Genomic DNA, 13,863 nt, shown 5'->3' with positions numbered 1-13,863 from the left:
GTGACACAGCACCAGAGTTAAGTTAGGGTTTTTCAAAATGCTGACACGCCGAGCTCAAAAGGTTCACCACCACTGCTCTATTTTGTAGAGAGAGTATACAATTTAATCTGTCCATAAACATAGTTTATATTAAATATTTATTGAACACCTACTATAGGAAATTCACTATAATAATTTTCCTTATTCCCCACGCCCATTAGGCATCCTGTTGTAAGAGGCACATATGTGTAAAGCAGCCATAAACACACAGGGAATAGATACAAGCTGTAATTAAAATAATGTTAGGTAATTGCTAATAGGGTTCTAGACCTTTCTTGTAATTTTTTCTATGTAAAATCACCAAGAAAATAGTCACACAATCTATTTTGGACATGTTACAAGTAGAAAGTTGAACTTACCTTCTTTGCACATAGATTTAATAACATTTTCAAAATTTTTTAACAGTATTCAGAAATTTAATAAATTTGGCTATTGTTTTTTACAGGGAGAAATGGAGCATTGTCCTGTGGGATCATTATAGGTTTGCATCAAGGCCCATGATTGAGAGAAAGATATTGAAACAGGAAATACTGTTCCCAGATTAGAAAGCCAAAGTGTGCGAGAGATCTAGACATAACACCACGCTAAATAACACCACGCTAACTATACCTCCTGGGTCTCAAGAGTCTTTAGCACTGGCACATACTTGCTTGGGTCTGCTAACACATGACAATGGCTATTGCCTAAGTAAATGGTTTCAACTTCACCCTGGGATGGGGGAGAGGGAGGCAAGCTGAGAAACAACAACAAAAAGACAGAAGGCAACCCAGCCTCTTAACACCTTCATAAATACTACGAGTTTTTGCATGAATGACTCTGGATTTTCATCCACATACATATACATTGCAGAAGTCACCTTATACTACTAAAACAGACATTTTAAATAATTTATATGATCTCTCTCCCCCCCCTTTCCCTCTTGAATCTTTTCCAACCAGTTTTCTCTCTCAATGTCCTATAAAACCAAGCTGTTACAATATAGACTTCACTTCACTTTCAGAGAGCAATTTACCTGTACTTTTGTAAACAGTATTTCGCACAGCCATTCATCACAGAATTATGCTTCCTAAACCTGTCATTTTTGAAAAACTTTTTTTTTTTTTACCTCCTAAGTCTCCTCTAGATCGTGGTAAGTATAAAACCCTTATCTAAAGGCACACAATTATCACGCTGAATTTGTAAAAGGGAACATTTTGCTTGGCATTAGGCAGCAGCAGGGTATTGCCAGAATCTAGAGTTTTAATCATATATTGTAAAGACTCCATAAATTCAATTGCTAATAACTGCAAGGGATATGGTAATAGTTCAGGTTGTCATGTGCTGTTGAGTCGTCTTCGACTCGTGACGACCCTATGAATGAGTGATGCCCAGTGTCCAGCCCTAAGCAGCCCTGCTCAGCTCCTGTAGACCCGTGCCCGTGGCTTCTTTTATGGAGTCAACCCATTTCATATGTGGTCTTCCTCTCTTCCTGCAGCCTTCCTGATTTTCCTTTTCCTGGCATTAGTGTCTTTTCCAAGGAGCCCTGTCTTCTAATAATGAGCACAAAGTAGCACTGAAGTTTTGTCAAGAGAATGTTTGCTCATTTCTGCATTACAAACCTGGGTTGTGATATAGCCAAGAATACAAGTTTTCAATCAATCCCAATGTTTAAAGCAGGATAATTATAGTTAAATATGGTTATGCGATTAGGCTTCTGAATGTATCATGATGCAAAGAGGTAGAGAAGGTATATCAACAAGCAGCTATAACCAAATGAATGAGTGATGTGAACTGGTAGGCATCTCAGATGCTCTCTTAAGTTAGCACATTACTGAAATGAGGGGATGGCTGAGCCCAGAGGGCTACTCTTACCAACATTTAGGTGAGATGAGTAAGTTTATAGCAACCATGGTGAACATCAAAAGTGATTCTATGCTACGGGTTGTTCTTCCATTTGGGAAACCATCATTTCTGTTTTCCTGGGACTGCCCCAATACAGGAAAAATCCGTCCCCTCTGATTTGAGCTATCAGAGAGTTCTTAATTCCATTGTCAGAGACACTTACTTTATCTGGTTTCTCAGATTTTCCCCATACTTCAACACTGCATCATCTGCTACATTTCACCTCCTGTGCAAACACTTCTCTCACTTCCTGGCTCCCATATGACAGGCCCTCACTTGGCTCTTCTCCCTTCTATACATAGTCATTCCACAAATATTTATTTATTAAACTCTAATTTAGGCACCAAGGTGTAGTGGAGAGCAAATGTATCATAAAGATTATACTCTAATAGCAAAAAAATAAGAAATACATAGATGATCTCAGATAACAACAGTGCTAAGAAGCGCTCAACCAGAGTAACACGGCAGAGGATGACTGGTGACACAGGACATCGCTTTAGATGAGGTGATCAGGGAAAGGTCACTCTGAGAAGCTCAAAGGAACCAGTCATGAGAGGGAAGAAAAACGTATGAAGGTGGTTAGAGGAAGGCATGGTTCTCAAGCCTGACTGCCCACCAGATTCATCAGGAACTTGAAAAAGCACTGGTGCCTGGGCCACAACCTCAAATATTCTGATTTAATTAGAATATTTGGGTGGACCCAGGCTTAGTGCTTCTAAAAGTTCCCCTGGTGATGCTAATGTGCAGCCAGGACTGACCACCATATATCCAGGTGGAATATGGATTTTATTCCAAGTACAACGGGAAGCCAGTGGAGGGTTCGAAAGGACATCATGCCTTATGCTTTTTAAAAAATTTATTTTATTGTTGACAGTATTACAGATGTCTCCCATTTTCTCCCTCCGCCCCCTTCCACCCAAGCCCCGCCCCACCTCAAGCCTTCCCCAGACTATTGTCTGTGTCCAGGGGTTATACATATATGCATATAGGATCCTTGGTTAATCTCTTCCTGTCTCTTCCACCCCTTCCCACTGAGATTTGTAATTCTGTTCCATGCATCCATGCCTCTGGATCTACTTTGTTCATCAGTTTATTTTGTACTTTAGATTCCACAAAAAAGTGAGATCATGTGATATTTGTCTTTCTCTAACTGGCTTATTTTGCTTAGCATAATAGTATCTAGGTCCATCCATGCTGTTAAAAAGGGTAAGAGATTCTTCTTTTTTACAGCTGCATGGGATCCCATTGTGTAATACAATGGAATTAGCTTTTTAATCCACTCATCTACTTGGGCACTTGGGTTGTTTTCAGATCTTAGCTATTGTGGAGGCTTGGAAAGGACAGTATGCCTTATGCTTTTAAAAGATCATGCCAGCTGCTCTGTAAGAATAAATCATGGGAAGTGAGACATAGTAGAAAGAGGAGCATCAGTGAGCAGACTAATAGGTACAGTAAAAATGAAGAGAGATAAAAAGATGTGAGACAGATTTTAAATATAATGTAGTTGTTGCTCATGATTTAGCTGAGAATAGCCATGAATAGGGGGAAGAAGGGCAAATATTCAAGGGCACTTAGATCTTGAGCTTAGGTAAACAGGTGGATAGTAGTATTCTTTGGTATAGGAAGATGGAAAAAAGGAAAATGTTGAGTAATAGAAGACAGAATCAAGAGATTTATCTTGGCCCATCTGCTTCCCTTTCTGAGCAACTGAGCCCTGAGCCATTAGGTGGGACAGGGCAACTGAGGAGTTTGCATGGGGGGCTTTGAGTGGGGGACAGGGCACTGGTGTGGGTTATAAGAGCGAGAACAGACGTGCAAGAAAATGTCCACATGGGAGAAGGTGTGGTAATGAAGATAGAGACTGGTTACATAATGGGAATGGATTGAATAGGAAATATATTAGGAATATTGAAAGCCAGTTTTCTTACTGTCACAGAAAGGAGTTACAAGCACAGAAAGGGAAAAAAACTAGAATGAACCGTGTGATCCTGGAATGGAGCAAAGGTATCCATACGTACTCATCACTTTTAATATACCCAGACAGGTCAAAATTCACAGAAGTGCTACTCTGTATTTGTACACACAGGCATACAATCCCTAGCTCTCCTGAAGTACCTACTAGTTCTTATTTTTCTGACCCTGACACAGATGATGAATGCCTCAGAAAAGAAGCTATCTATGCCTGGCCTCGAGAGCAGCCAGTCCCGAATGAAGCAGGACAGAGGACTCCATGGGGAACAAATCCAAGAAAAAAAAAAAAAGAGGAACTGAGAAAGTCTCTCATTTGTCTGAGACGGTAGAAGGAGATAAACACCTCTGTCAGGAAGACTGGCTATGCAGGAGAAGTGGGCCCATGGAGAACCACCACAAACACGCCCATGGTGATCGACATGAGAACAGCAGTGGTTTGGGGAGGTCAGAATTGTGTGGAAGAAATCAACAGGGGACTTCCTGGGGCAAGGGAAGTGTTCTTATCGTGACTGGAGTATGAAGTGCACAGGCGCATTTATTTGTTAAATCTCATGGGACTGTATTTCATTGCATATATTTGCACTTTTAAAAAGCCATACAGAATTCATACTCTCCACAGAACATTACAAAGTAACCACCTTAAAGTGGCATGGAATTCCATGATAATGGGTTGCTCCAGGATTACAGAATATTCTTGTTGAAACTGCCTCTGAAACCAGCGGGAGTCATGTGTGAAAAATCAAAGAACCATTTCTTCATTACTTTTCCTCCCAAAGACATTATTCATCTTAATTGACCACTTTGTGCTCCAAAACTGATTCTGAATGAGTTTTGCTATTTCCGAAAGTTCACAGACTGACTCATTCAACAGTAGAGATGCCAGGACGACAAAACATGCAAGGTCTTCATCCTCCTAAGTCTTATTTTCCAATGGGAAGAGAAAAACATACACATGTCAGCGCACAAGCAAAGAAGCAAAGCAAGCAATTTCATACAGGGTTCAAGTGCTGAAGGAATCAAAGGGTAACATGGGACAGGGTGGAGGTGGGGATGGGGGACTACGAAGCCTGATAGAAAATTCTCTCTGAGAAGGTACTGGGAGCTGAGGGCTCACATTGCTAATGCAGCCATTCATTCATTATACATAAAACACTTACAGAACATCAGACACGTCTTCAAGGAAAAAGAAAATAGATCTGCAAACAATTAAATACAAAAGGGCTTTTAAGGGCTCTGCTGGGGAATAGCCTCACACAACGGGAGGATCATGAATATGCTGCAGGCTGGTAAGGCAATTACTGAGGGGACTTCGGAGATTTTTGAACCACAAAAGCATCTTTACATGTGGAAGTCATGGAGTGGGTTTTGTAAAATCCCTCCTTATACTGCAGTTCCTAATTAGTTTCCTCTCTCCCTAATCAATAAATTAGTTTTTATTGTTGTGAAAATACATAACAAATACTTAACTATTGTAACTATTTTTAAGTGTACAGTTCAGTGGTATGACATACAGTCACATTATTCCACAACCTTAATTTTCTTTTGGTCTCTAGGAATTAAAGATAACAAACAAATAAGGATCCACTGTTTACACGCACCCACAATATGGGGAGAGGGAGCGGGGTGGCGGGGGGTGGGGGGAGGAGAGGAGAAGCAGGTGTTAAATCCTGTTGTTTTCCCATTCAGTGTCATGGTCTGGTAGTTGGCTGGGTAAAGCACAGTTAATTAGGTCAAGGTCAAAGGTTCCGTCCCTTGGGGACCAGGTAACCTGTCAGGTTTCCAAGGCCAGAGCCTGCCCTCCCATTCCCAGTGAGTGTCCCTCCAACCCCCCAAGCCAGGCCTGAGATCCCTCTGAGGAAAGGGAAGCAGCAGCAGCACAAGACAAAGAAAGGGACCAGCTGTTGGATCCTCCCTGTGGGCAGCGCACTGGATGCTCACTTTCCAAAGGCAAATGAGTAGCTCACTGGGACTTGTGAAAAGGTCTAAGGCAGAAAGTAAAAAGGACACAAAGATGGTCAAAGATAAGGTTCTATTCTTTTGTACCTTTTTTCGAGACAAATCAGTCCTCCTGGTTAGTTATCTTAGCTCAGTTTCATGTCTTTGAGAAAGGCAGGTAGCTGTTGGAAGTCTGAGCTCCAAAGGAACTCACTGGAATTTAACACCCTTACTTTAAATACAGGCAGAGATGAAAGGGTTGTCCAAAGGCAATCAGCAACTATCAAAGCTGGCGATGCAAACGCAGGTCTCCTACCACCCAGCTCCTCTCTCTTTTCCTGCCCCAGTTGCCTCCAGGGCCATGCCTGGGGCAGTGGCTGGAACCCGGGCACTGCCTCTCAGGAGCAGGAAGGCGTGGCCCTGGGACCCCACCAACAGAAACCACGGGCACCAGCACGCCAAGCAAGTGGGAAGGACATGTGGTTTCCATCTTTGACTTTCTTGGACAAACAAGAAAGAGACGTGCCGAAACCGGTTTGGCTCAGTGGATAGAGCGTTGGCCTGCGGACTGAGGGGTCCCGGGTTCGATTCTGGTCAAGGGCATGTACCTGGGTTGCGGGCACATCCCCAGTGGGAGATGTGCAGGAGGCAGCTGATTGATGTTTCTCTCTCATCGATGTTTCTAGCTCTCTATCTCTCTCCCTTCCTCTCTGTAAAAAATCAATAAAATATATTAAAAAAAAAAAGAAGAAAAGAAAGAGACGTGTCTGCAGTGCCTGACATACAGCAGGCACTCATAAGCTTTTAGTGAATGTTTAGTGAGAAAGAAGGTCTCCCTGAGCTAGTGGCCATGGACAGAATGGACTGATGCAAGAGAAGTGCAACAAAATCGCCGCCTATAAGGGGAAGCCTGACATCAGAGGACCCTCCTTCTCTCTCCCTGGGATTCCAGGCCCAGTGGGAAGAGCGGGGCAGAGTCTGAGCACCCCACCTATGAGGCCAAAATGTCCAGAAAAGAGGAGGCACTGCCCCTTAAGAGGACTCATCTGAAACCCAAAGGCCAGGGTCTTGCCATCCTGGTTCTGTGCTAGCCCACTCTGTAGGACTGCTTCTTCAGCAGTTAGGGAAAGGAAGGCTTTCCTCTCTTAAATTTCCTCCCACAAATGCATTCTATTTTTGTTTCCATCTTGTTACCTCCTACCATCCAACTCCACAGTTAAAATGCCGAGGTTCCTCCTGGTGGCCTACCACAGAGGGTGCCGTAGGAGACCTCCTCAGAGGGACCTGGTCCAGGTGGGGTGGGGGTAGATCCAAATCACACTGGACAGAATGGAGAGGTGACACAAGCAAATGTTGCCTGCAAAACCAGGGAACCCCTCTGACTTCACAGACACTTCTCTCTCATCTAATCAACACCATCACTCTCATTGACCAATTCCCTTTATATTTTCTGCATTTGGCTTTTTTAAAAAATATATTTTATTGATTTTTTACAGAGAGGAAGCGAGAGGGATAGAGAGTTAGAAACATCAATGAGAGAGAAACATCAATCAGCTGCCTCCTACACACCCGCTACTGGGGATGTGTCCGCAACCAAGGTACATGCCCTTGACCAGAATCGAACCTGGGACCCTTGAGTCCGTAGGCCGACGCTCTATCCACTGAGCCAAACCGGTTAGGGCTGCATTTGGCTTTTAAACAACCTTTTAAAGCAAAGTAGCCCTGCTTTAAAAAAAAAAAAATCAGTCCTTCCTGCTTCTGGCTCTAATTTCCCTTTTCCGAATCCCTTTGGCTAACTTACCCAATGAGGTCCAGAAAGCTGAAATGAAAAAGTGCAGCATGTGGTGTTATCAGTCCTAGCAATGAACCTGCTGCCGCTCACCCTTCTATGGGCTTTGTTGTCATCAGCACCAACTTACAGGACGGGTGGGAATGGGGTGCAGGTCGGTGAGTGATGAATCAATGAGTCAAGCACCATAGATTGAAGGAAGCCACTTTCATAAGGAACTGTGCTGGCTCTGTGGGCCTCAAGGTGTTTGAGGGTATAATAACCCCCACGCCCTGACCTGGAGGAACTTGTAATCTAATTGCTAGTGGAACAGAGACACGGGTAGAGCGGGGAGACACCAGCTGGCACGTCCAGCTTACCAGGATTTCTGGAATTTCAGCGCAAGCTTCTCTTTTCATAAACCTACCTACGCTACCGAGGGCCCTGAGATTAGAGGAGAGGAAAAGGCTGCCTTAATGTCTGAAGGGAGAATGGAGGCCCCGTAAGGAAACTAACTCACCGTGTGCCGAGGCGCTGGGGATAGTGCATCTTAGCTAAGAGGACAAGTGAGGTGAGGGATGTACCCCAATGCAACACTCAGCACTGTCCCCAAGGCCCCTTCCGTCCGGGTCACTCAGAAACTTGCTTCAAGTTCCTCAATGGAACGCATCCTCAAAATGAAAGAGTGGAGCTATACTTCAGGGCTCTAAACATGAACCACTGGATCCCCCTTTGAGGACTGAGACACTCAGGGGTGGAGAGACGCTGTCAGGGACCTGACAAGATCAACAGTGGCAGAAGCAGAGGTGGAGCCCAGGAGTGGCGACAGCAATGAGAGTCCTGGTGGCAAAAGAGGAGAAGCAAGTAGGTGAATATGAACCTTCCAAGCGTCAGAGCCAAAGATCACTGGGTTCAACTCGAGTGCCCTCTTCCCCAACACAGGTAGGCAGGCAAGATCGGGACACGAACTGCACATTCGCTCCACACACACACCGGTGGGAAGAGGGTTGGGGAAGTCAAAGACCCCACCAGAGACTTCTCTGTTTATTGTGTCCTCCCTGACCTCCTGCCAGACCTAAGGGGCTTGGACAAACTACTGGTACCAGAGGTCCACTGCCTCAGTGTTCTTACCCAGAGTGGGTGGGCTGGGGGAGGGACCAATATCCCTGGGTGCAGGGAATGATTTGGCTACGTTCCCCTAGATCAGACATGTCTACCTGCTTGAGCAAAGTCAGCTGTTGAAAACAGGCAGGGGAGGCAGGTGTGTGTGGAGGGCGGGTGAGGCATCTGGGGGTGAAGTGAGCCCAAGTATGCCCAGTGGAGGGCAGCAAAGAGCCAACTGGCCAGGGCTACCAGCTTGTGTGGAAGAGCTGGGTGGGGGGTGGAGGGCGTAAGTAAGTTCAGGAAGAGCTCACCCCCACAGAAACACATGTAGGGTGGTGGGAAACTCATCTGACAGCTGTTAAAAAAGCAAAAGAAGTGCACCCCCTTTGGAAAACCATATGCTGTGTGCAAACAGAAGTGTCATTTCCTCAAAGGCCTTGCCACGTGAAAGTATGCTCTACACTTGGATTCCCGGGGACCCTGATGGGAATCCCAGCTCTACACTCACTAGCCACGTGGCCATCTTCAAGTTTCTTAGCATAATTTTCACAGCTTTAAACCAGCATCAGGAACTCTGATCTTCTAGGATTTTAAGAGTGGAGCCCGAGTGTATGAAAGCTCTGAGCTCAATGCCGGCGTGTACGGGAGTGGAAAAGGCCAGGCAGACTTGGAAATGAGGTGCCCAAGGATAGTCAGGGACTATCCTCCTCCAGGGCCGTCCCCGGGCTCCGATGCTGACGACTTTTGCACATGCAGGAGACTATTCGGAGTTCTCTTTCTTTTGTTTTCTGAGGATGTCTGCCCCTGGAAGAAGCAGTAGACCCTGTCTAAATTATTCTTAAATTACAGATGACCAAAGCTGAAGCTACAAAAGCAGTTGCGTACCATGCTGGGGGCAAGCCTCAGTCCAAAGTCCAAGCACCTGATAAGACATACATTTATTTTCCAACAGAATAAGTCCCATGACCCAAGAAAACGGCAGAGAAGATGACTATGAAAAAGAGAACAAAAAAAGTAGAAGGACGAACTTGGGTGACCGAAAAACCATGTGACAGTGGCTGGAAAAATTGAGAAACATGGTCCTGAGTAACCCAGGGCCCAAGAGGAGACAGAAAAGAGACCTCGAACGTTCCCAAAATAGGTTATTCTAAGGCCTGACTTAATATTCAGTGGGCAGTGAATCTGACAGGAAGACTAATTAAAAATAAAATTCCCCCCACCCTTTCCCATTACTTCAGTTCCAACTACAATTATCAGTCTTAAGCCTGCATTGGTGAAAACTAGAACAAGTATTTGAGGTCAAGAATTTAGTGTTAATTGTTCCTGCCATTTAGAAGGATTACATTGACAGGTACAGTTGTTTAAAATCTTACATTCCTACTGTCAAAGTTAAATGCTCACACATTTAATATTCTTGTTCCAATAACAAACACCGGGGACAGTGCGCAGAAAATAAGGGTTAGACTAGTAATCCTGCTTAAGAAGGACCTTTCCTCCCTGGCCCTGTCCATCCCTCCCTGCAGCCCGAGTACACGTGGAGGTGAGGCAGGAAAAGGACTCAGGTTCTCTGTACGCCCGAGACCCAGGTGCAGCACACACATTTTTTCTGGCAGTGTTCTCTGCTCCTATAACACTTTCTGTTGAATGATTTGCTTCCGTGGGTTGAATAAAATGGAGGCACTCTGGCATAATTAATATTTATGATGTAAAAGCATCCTTACAGGCTTTTAAAGATCATAAGTGACTTTTATCACTATGAGCGAAGCCCAGGCATACCTTTAGCCTTCTCTCTCCAGGTATAAGCAAGAGGAGAGAAGCATCTTATTCAGATTTGCCCTCAGTCAATTTTGAACTTGCCTCTAGAACTTTCTTCTTACATTAATCCATAACTGAGTCTCACCCAGACCCGCAATGATTTGATGTGCTATGTTTCATAATGGGGATATGATACTGAAGACATTTTTGGTAGCAGTTACACACCAAATTATGTGAATGGCCCAGCATCCAGGGTGAGCACAGCCATGAGTGGGCATGGATGTTCACGGGATGGAAGGAGCCTGCCCATCACTTTGCTCCCTCCAAACCCTTGATCCCACTTAGATCCCTTGGAACCCAAAACTTATGCGACACCATAAGCTCAGGAGAACACTCCTCCAGAACATCGCAAGTGCATCTCTGCTTTTGGGCTGAGCTTGCCTCGTTAGCCCAAAGGGGCCCAGTCCAAGTAGCGGTTCATGACAAAGTCACTGAATGACGGTACCACTCACAAAGGGTTCCCGGCCCTATGTTAGAAGATCCCATAAATGCCTACAGGTGAGTAACATAAACTTTGAAGATGGAATTTTAGAAGCACGTTCAAATACATCTCAAAAGAAAAAGACAGAAGGCATTCTCTTTTTGATAAAATTAAATCTGAGATGACACTTTCCCCAAACTCTTTTTAATTAGCTTTTCTTATGAAAACACTCCTACTGCCACACACAACTTTTGAAAAAACACATCTCAGGAACATATGTCCCCAGCAGTAGTCACTGACAAGCGGTACTTAAGGTGAAGGTCAAACAGATGTGGGAAGTGACCGGCAGACTCAACAAAATGCCACCTGGCCTAATGTGCTCTCTAGGCTGGTGCCAAAACGTTCGCACGAAGTCCCTGCCATAAAACCCAAGCTGTTGGGCTCACTGCCATTTATATTTGTGAAAGGCGGTTGTTTTTATGACTAGAGCATGGGGAAACTAGATTCTGAATTACAATCAACTTCCAATTACCTTGACTAGTGGTGTAACAATGGTAAATGAAAGTGACACTTTGAATGCCTTATTTCAGCTTATAACACACACTTTTGCACATGCTAAGAACTGATTTTTAAAAATCAATTTAGACTTTCTTTGTCTCTCACTCACCTATGACCAATGGGCCTTGCTGACCAAACAGAGAAGGAAATGGATAGAAAAGAGGAACAATTAGTCAGAGCAACCGGGTTGACTAATTATTATACAGGATATGGTAGGATGTGACAATCCATCTTCTCAAGTCGTCTGACATTCTCCAAAAATTGGATGAGACTGTACTGTATCTCTGTATCTATGAGTTTGTTTCTGTTTTGTACATGGCCCCATGTAGAGTCCTATTACATCTCCAAAAGATGCTTATTAAGGCACTGCTTGAAGAAAATCTTTAAATGCACTCTCTTCTTATTTATGCCTCTGTTATAAAGTTTTGTCAGCCATGGAGCCAAAATTTGGTATAGCTTTACCTATCTGTCATAATACTGTCCTCTATACTTACTAAAGAAAGCCTGTTTTATAAAATGAGAGGTAAGCCCTAGCCTGTTTGGCTCAGTGGATAGAGTGTTGGCCCTCAGACTTAAGGGTCCCAGATTTGATTCCAGTCAAGGGCACATACCTCAGTTGCAGGCTGGATCCCTGGCCCTAGTCAGAGCATGAGGCAACCAATCAATATGTCTCTCTCACATCTTTGCCTCTCCCCTTCCCTTCCACATTCTCTAAAAATCAATGGAAAAATATTCTGGGATGAGGATTAACAACAACAAAAAGACCAGTCATGTCCAGCTCAAGCCATAATCCATTTTTATTCCTTTGCAGATTGTAAGGGAGTGAATTTCTTGATCCAAGTGCATTTTAAAACTGGCCTCACTCCATAGAGAAGATATAACTTTGGTAGATTGGGGACCTCCTATATGTACACAAATGCTTCTTTTTATTTCTTTCAACTTTTCAGGATTGCCCATTTCCTCTGGTTCCAATCCCACCATCTGTGCTATCCTTTGAAATAATATAAAATGTTTTGCTGTGCCTGCCTCTGTAGAGCTTGGAACGCCTTTGAGACATTATCTCACTTTGTTATTTCCAACGGGGCCAACTGTGTTGTGTTTACCCCAGAGATCACTGTGAACATCAGCCACTCTCTGGAACTTGAGTGGCTTATGGAGCTAAAGTGAATTAACCAATGGATATGAGTCAAATGCAGGAACCCAGTACCCACCCGTGGAACTACAGACCTCGGGCGTAAAATCATGGTACCTAGACTTCGGTTAATCACGGGACAGCAGGGATGCTGAAATCCTGCTTTTCAAAGCACTTTCCTTTAATCACTTTCAATTGAAAACTGGTTGCCTCTCGCACGCACCCTGACGGGGGGCAGGGAGTGAACCCACAACCCAGGTACGTGCCCTTGACTGAGAATCGAACCCACCGCCCTTCGGTGTGCAGGCTGATGTTTTAACCACTGAGCACACCAGCCAGGGCTGATTTTTGGGGCTTGGTTACTTTGTTCATTTGTTTTTGTCTATCCCTTGAATGAAAACCCTGTGAGAGCAGGAGCCTTGCTGTTTTGTCGCTCAGGTGACCTCAGACCTGGAACTTCTCTTATGCTCAGTAAAGGCACCTGGCACATAGTAAGTGTATAATACTTGCTCAGTGAGTGCTGCTGAGGGCCAAATGACCACACAGAGCTCTCCCGGGGGCAGTGCTTGTAAAGAACATGCAAGATGGAGAACAACCGCCTCGTTGCCAAATCCCGAGTCTGGTTAAAGAAGCAAAGGCATGGCAATGAATACAGGCAGGCCAGTGCCACAGATGAGGCAAGGACACTTGCCTCAGCCCTTGTGGATTTTAGTTCCCTGGAAAAGTCTCTGGAGGCAAATAATTCTTCAGGGCCCATAAAAGGTGAGCAGCATGCAGCTTCCCAGGCAATTCTATCTACTCCTTTCCCTCGTTTTTAGTAACAAATGAAGTTCAGGGGAAAGTCACAGAGAGAAACGAATGATAAGGGATGAATGATGGCTCTCTCATTTGGGCTGTGGTCTCCTGTTTTGGAGCCAAAACTCAATCATTCTGGCAATTCTGCAAAAGGTCAAACACAGGGTTACCATATGACCCAGCAATTCCACTCCTAGGCACATACCCAAGAGAAATGAAAATGCAGATTCACACAAAAATGTGTCTGCAAGCATCTGTGGCAGCATTATTCATAATAGCTAAAAAGTGGAAACAACCTGAGTGTTCAACTGTGAATGGATAAACAATGTGGTACATGCGTACAATGAATATTCATCAGCAACAAAAAGGTACAAAGTACTGACAGGCAACAGCATGGATGAACTCAAAACTAACTCTGTGAATGGTGCACTTTGTAAATAACTA

The 13,863-nt window shown here is 44.3% G+C and overlaps 1 protein-coding gene across 3 annotated transcripts in view; it reads right to left on the bottom strand.

Annotated features, from left to right (window-relative positions):
• Positions 1–13,863, bottom strand: part of DOCK5 (dedicator of cytokinesis 5) — a 207,977-nt gene that overhangs the window by 130,920 nt on the left and 63,194 nt on the right. The window lies entirely within an intron of this gene.

The sequence above is a fragment of the Myotis yumanensis genome, unplaced genomic scaffold (genome assembly GCF_028538775.1).
Source record: "Myotis yumanensis isolate MYYU_CA2020_CCGP unplaced genomic scaffold, mMyoYum1.0.hap1 SCAF_5, whole genome shotgun sequence".
NCBI lineage: Eukaryota > Metazoa > Chordata > Mammalia > Chiroptera > Vespertilionidae > Myotis > Myotis yumanensis.
Note: the sequence above shows the minus strand (reverse complement) of the source record. Positions and strands in the feature narration are given on the sequence as shown.